At 35.6% G+C, this 6,776-nt stretch overlaps 1 long non-coding RNA gene across 1 annotated transcript; it reads left to right on the forward strand.

Annotated features, from left to right (window-relative positions):
* Window positions 1-1,598: 1,598 nt before the first annotated feature.
* LOC113298499 lies at window positions 1,599-4,598 on the forward strand. The gene is made up of 3 exons (XR_003334203.1): window positions 1,599-1,765; window positions 3,624-3,708; window positions 4,444-4,598. It is a non-coding gene; the product is annotated as an uncharacterized LOC113298499 (long non-coding RNA).
* Window positions 4,599-6,776: the final 2,178 nt, after the last annotated feature.

The following is a 6,776-nucleotide window of genomic DNA, read 5'->3' on the forward strand; positions in this document are numbered from 1 at the left end:
ATGAAGACTTTTCAAAGTTCTTTAGGGTTTGGTTGTCTGGTGCTTTATTTATATTCATTTATGATCAAAATGCCCTTCACTCTTTTTCTTTAAAAGATACAGTTTCATGGCTCCTGTAACTAGAGGTATCACAAAAAGGGATGCCGTAAAAGCAGTTAATGTGTATCTATGTGAAGGAATCCAATCCTCAAGGAAGAAAAATAAAAGTCCACAAATGATGAAAAAGGTTCCTCCTCTAATTGTATTTTATCTATTTGTCAGAATGATAGTTTAAAAAGCGGGGGTCTAACAACCTCACCCAATATTTCGCTTAGAAATCTGTATGGACTAACTCTAATATACTTTCAAGAGAATCAACTAGACAATCAGACTCAATCTTAATAAAAAGTATATCAAAGAGTTATATCTCAATCTCTCAATTCAATCCGCAATCAAACAAATAATAATTTGCGAGCCTGATTGAATATAAGAGAGATAACTTGAATGGTACCAAAGACCAATGTTCAAGGATCAATCAATTTAAATCAACCAAAGGTTAGATTTACCAATTGATCGATTCAACACACAACCTATGATATTTCAATTATATAACAAAATATAATGTTGTAGATGGGGAAAAACGATTTACTGGTTTTTACGGAATTGAGGAGACGACTGTGCGGAGGAGACTCCTCGAACCGAGCGAAATGTTTAACCTCACACAGATGCACTGCAAGAAGGGAGTGCTTTAAGTTCTAGAGATCAATCTGTAGGACTCCGGCCTAAACCAAGACAATGGCCGTTCCAGAGTCAATTCAGTCACAAGAGAGGATGGGTTGATCTGTAGGAGGGAAGTTGAGAAATGTGTGAGATCAATGGTGATCAAGGATTGTTGGTGTGTAGTGTATTTTGCGTGAAAATAGTTTCTGAATGATTGAGTTTACTCAGTTGAGAGTAATTGCAAAGACGATGAGTTCGTGTAGACGAATTGTCTCTTGTTTGAATGTTGTCTTGTTGGCAAGAATTGTTCTGTTGTTTCAATCATGATTCAGAGACTTATTTATATTGCAAGAATTGTAAACACCTTGATCCCATGAAGTGGGACAGTTGCTGGAGTCAAAGAGTGGACAAGTGGAGATCGTGTTAAAACCAGTTGCTCATCATGCGGAGACTTGGTTAATTTTCCACCCACTACTTTGCTAACTCCTCCAACTGATTGCACGACTTGCTCACATCTCGTCGTGTGTATGAACTGTAACGAGCCTCAAGCTCGTCAACGCTATTAGACCAGTCATGAGACGACTAAGCCGTTATTGACTCGATTAGCTAACGTAGATTTTAATTAATAGAAATTAATCTAACAACGACCTAGATACGAAATTAGTACTGTTAGATATATCTCTAAAAGTTACGCGGATTAGAGTACTCGAACGTGTCAATCGGATACCGGACGAAGAAGATTTCATCATATTATTGAGAGGGGCAAAATGATCTTTTTGCCATTGAATTGATTGGGGTTTCCCTTATCAAATTCATCAGATATTCCATAGTTTTTCTCTTGGTCTTATCCCAGCCGAGCCGAGTAGATAAACTCGTTGTCCTTTCTTTTCTTCTTCATTCTTATCTTTCTTCTTCTTTCCTCTTCTGCTCCTCTTCTCCTCCGTTCTTTTTCTGTTAATTTCGAGAGATGAAGGTGAGTTGTTTTTTATATGAGCGATTCTTAATAAGCTTAAGGGAGAAGGTGACGCTGATGCTGTGTATTGGGTTTTAGAAGAAGCAGAAAAGGGTAAGCTAATTTAAGGTTTTCTGTTAATTGAATTTCTTTATGAAATCGTTTCGTTTTAATCGATTATAGAATGGGTTGTTGTTATTTGAAGTGTAGATGAATATATGAAGTTTAATTTTAGTTTCATGGAGAATTAGGGTTTGTTCTGTTCTTCCCCAATTTGGAACTAGGGTTCATGGAGTGATTGATTAGTTACAAAAGCTGAAGTAGATGAGCATGGAAACGATTAAACTTGAAACAGATGAAGGAATTGTGTGAGCTGGTTTATGGAATTAGGGTTTTTATGTATAATTGAGTTACAAGGAAAAGATGGGTCTGGTGTTTTGAGTAACAGGGGTTCTGAAGCTGCAGACGTGCAGAGGTTAGTAATTTGAGTAATGGTTAACTTGGAGGCTGAATTGTAAAGGTGATTGTGTAAAATTGCAAATAAGAAGATTGAAATGAGTTTAGATGAATGACTTATGGAGGCTGGAAAATGTAAGTGTTGGTGAGGTTGGATTGAAGACAACATGGATTGGTTACTGCCAGGAAATCTATATGGGAAGTAGTTAGATAAGTGGATGTATTCGAGTATAATGAATTGTTGTTCAGATATTAGTGAAGTTTGAATGATGTTGCTTATATCTGGAGTTAGAGACTATAATGAAATTGGGATTGGTTCAGTTGTGTGAATATGGTGCTGAGTAGCTCAACTGAGAATGGTTGTAAGATGTAATGTTGTGGGTGATAAAGATGATCTAAATAAGTGGAGCTGGTATTGAAATGGCAGAGAAGAGTTAGAGTTGACAATGCTGTTGGAGTTGGACCGGCGAGAACACTGGAGCTGAACTGAAGAAGCTGTTGGTGACCAATTATGGGGTAACTGGTAGAAGTATATATGAAGTATGGATGCTTAGATTGCAAATGCTATGAAGCGTTAAGCTAGTATGGTGGTTTGAATGATTTTTTGAAGTGAAGCTTGGTGCTGTTGAACTGAACTGGTGGTGTTTTAGATGAATGTTTAGGATTTTGCTTAGGGAGTGAATATTGCAGGTTGACTGAAGCTGTGTCATCTCAGCTGGAGTTAAAACAAGATTGTTAGGTGGTTTAGGTGGTTGCAGTTCATGGTAATTGTTGGTGGAGGAAGTTGTATTTGTGTTGAACTAGAGACATTGTAGAAAATGAGTATAAAGAGGATTTGAACTGTCACTGGTTGTATTGAGCTGAACTGTCTTGAAATAGCTCATGAGTTGGCTGCAGTTGGTGGGTGAATGAGGAGGTAGACATTAAGCAAGAAGATATGGTCTTGTAGTCTGTTGAAGTTCGATCCGTAGACGAAGATCATTAAGAAGCTGTGGTTATGGGGAATGGTGGGTAAAGATATGAGATATGTAATTGGTGGTGGAAACCTTGTAGAGTGAATGGATCTGTAATGGGTAGTTGCAGGGTGCTAGAGATGTACTGTTATAGTTAAAAGATTGTTAGAAATGGAGATGGAAGATAGTTGTAACTTATAGAACTGTGTATATAGAACGTTGCATCATGATTGTGCATTAATTTGTGGCATGAACTAATGGCTCAGGCCTTGTGTTTTAGTTTGGCTAGTTGGTAGTCTAGTCTGACTCGCCTGAGTCAGTTTATCAGCCTGAATCAGTCGTCTGACTGAGTTGACCATGTAACCATACTTGACCCAGTTTGACTCAGTGACCTAACTCGTTGACCTGACCTTGGACCAATTGACTTCCTTTGACCTTTGTCTTTGGACTTGACTTACATTGACTGTTAATTAACCCTATGACTAGAGAATTGTATAAGATTATATCATGGGCCTTGTATGAGCCTTTTGGCTAATTTCTTAGAGTGCTTCTATGATTGACAGTTACTATTTATTAACAACGATCGATTCAAAAGACGAACCAGTAGATTGTATATCTCGTGGTAGGCGTGGCTTGTCATCAAAACAGGTGGGAACTCTGTAACCTTCTTGTAATCATTGAGCATTCTTTCTATTGCGAGCATGATGAGTCTTTATCATTTTTGGCATGTTTGTGTGTTTTACTATCTATGTAAATGCTTGAATGTGTCTTGATGTGCGTGTAATATGCGTTGTATGAATTCCCCGCAAGGAGTGTCTGTGATTCCCCATGGCTCTTTACTAAGTTAAGTATGACGGCTTCTTCCCCGTTTTAATATTACTTAGTAGGACGGCTTCTTCCCCGTTTCAATATATTAGTAGCGCGGCTTCTTCCCCATTTCGATAGTATATAAATAATATATAGTAGGGCGGCTTCTTCCCCGTTATAATATTACCTAGTAGGGCGGCTTCTTCCCCGTTTCGTTATTATATATATTATTTTATTTTGGGGAAATCACTCGTGTGCATATTATACTTGTTTGACTAACTTTCTGATCTTGATGGTAATATTCTGAATCATGGTTTGTATGAGCACTCTGTGTGGACGATGTTATTATTATTGATTAGGGTTGTTCTCGCGTTGTCTTCTCCAATGAGTTTGGCGAGGTTAGGATAACACTTGCTTCTTGTTGCATGAATTGCTGAATGCTTAGATTCATTACTCTTTCTTTCAATTTATGTTCTTGTAGAACTGTGAAGCATGTTAGTGATTACTTGAGAGTTACATGTTTTATTTGGGCACCCTTTGGGACGATATGCTCACTTGTTCCCACTTCAATTTCAGTAATCAGAAAGAATGGAGCGCGCGAAGATATCCGTTTTCGTAGCTTAGGACTATACCGAATTTAGTGTTGTTATGTATCTTTATTATATGTATTCTTTCTTTACTCTGTAAAACAACACTTTTATATAATTATAAACATGAGAGACTTTCATACATATTGTATCAGAGAGTTTGGGTTTGTTTGTTAGCACTTTATGTAAATATGGTTCGTTAGATCGATAATTTGGATTTGATGCTTCAATCAGGTTATAATCTAATAGCTAAGCAGGTTTAGTATTTGGGGTGTCCAAAGTTGGTATCAGAGCTCACTATTAGATCTTATATGGGCGACAATAGAAATAGCTAGTGCATGTTGGTGAAATAGATTAGTTTAGACTGGGATGGGATGTGAGATAAAACTTAATCACTAAAAGCTATCAAGAACTGAAAGATTTATTTGATTGAATGATTGATTCGTTTTTCTTGTTGTGTGTATATATATAGTGTGATTTTTTTTTTGGATTAAAGCAATATTATAGTTTAGAAGCTTCAATAGAAATTAGAGTATAAATAGTTAATAATTGAGGGCAATTAATCAATCCAGTACTGAGGAAATCGTGAGTTTAGTAATTCTAATAGATCCCAAATTCATTTTGGAACTTATTTGAGTATTCTTACATATATTAAGAACCCTTAATTTATTAAAATAGAAAGCTAATGTGAAGAACATAAACTTAATTATCTGTTAGAACCAAACTTACCGTAGTGAGCATAGAGGCAATCTTGATGGACCCTTTCAAAGGTACGAAGTTATCAAAGAAACTTGATTTTCTCTATTTTTTCTAGGAAACTTCTTATGAGAATTTATTCTTATGTTTTAAGAAGGATAACTAGGGTTTGGAATAGCCATTATTGTGACTACACATAGCTATTTCCAATGATTTTCATCTTGCAATGTTTTTAGATTTATTTATTTAAGTTCTAAAGTTTATTTGGAAGATGATTTTGCAGTATTAATCTTTATGGTTTCATATATTGCAACTTGTTATGGGATATGTGTGTTTGCGTCCGTAAACTATGATTGTCCCATATATGTCAAAATTTAAGCCTTTCGTATGTCATTATGCAAATATTGATAAAAGATTGAATAAACTTTTGACAAACAAAAGTTAAGCCTATTGTATCATTATGCCAATATTGATGAAAGATAAGATGAACTTTTGTTTACAAAGATTAAGTCTATTACAAGTCTCTATGCAAATAGTGATTAAAGATAGAACGAATCTTTGTTTATTCCGCAGTGTTGGTCTTCCCTGATCCACATCTTTGTGTAAATACTGTGTGACTCCGTAAGTCTTCTTATGTCGAGCATTTCCGATTAAATTAATCATGGGTTCTCTTGTGGTTAATTTAATTGAGTACTTTTGATACAAATTCATGTTTCATGTGATTTGTTAATGTCCAAAAAAATCTTTGTTTTCTTGTGAAAGTAAGGTCGCTCTTGTTGTTCTTTCGGGAATGATATTTTATGGGGGAGAGTTCTTAATTGAACTTATGTTTAATTTCCAAATCTTTGTGCGGAGTGCGGCTGTGGAATATTGTAGGGGTTATCTTGTATCTTTATAAACTCCTTGATGAATGCATTTAATTTCTGCTATATGATGGCATCTAAACAAGTTCATATGTTGTTCTCTTTTGGTCATGAAGTATCTCTATGGAAATTTCATTAGGATCCCACTAGTTTTCGTACCTTGGCCAATTTTTATTGACAAAAAGGGGGAGAATTAATGTGTAGTTCACACTACAAATACATATGGTTTACGATCATTATGTAAGGGGGAGTGGTTTTCATGTGAGATGAAGTATTGACTAAGGGGGAGTGATACATATCACCATAGTATTGTTGTCAAAGTTGTGATACAATTGAAATTTGATGTTGTGTAATAATATTATGACAATATATAACAATGATTGAGAGCAACTGTTTTCTCATTGTTTTAGCTACGGATCTTCAACAACTATGATGCTGAGTTGAACATGTTCAAAATCATTGGAGTACATGGAAGTGACGAAGATTTCGAGTAATGTTGGAGAACCAAGGAAATCAAGCATTTGGGTTGAGAGCTATAAATTTTATTTATTTTGTATTCCATATGTATTGATAGTTTTGTCATTAAAATTGACAAAGGTGGAGATTGTTAGAGCACTGCTCGGTCGAACTCGCAAGCGTTGCTATCTCAAGCTTGTTGTCAAGTTTAGTTGCCTATAGGTGCATTATTTGCACTAGTTATGTACTCAAATGCTTTGCTTCTTGATATTTTTGTATCATTATGCTTTGATTTGGTTTGTTTTTG

Source organism: Papaver somniferum, chromosome 7, assembly GCF_003573695.1.
Source record: "Papaver somniferum cultivar HN1 chromosome 7, ASM357369v1, whole genome shotgun sequence".
Lineage (NCBI taxonomy): Eukaryota > Viridiplantae > Streptophyta > Magnoliopsida > Ranunculales > Papaveraceae > Papaver > Papaver somniferum.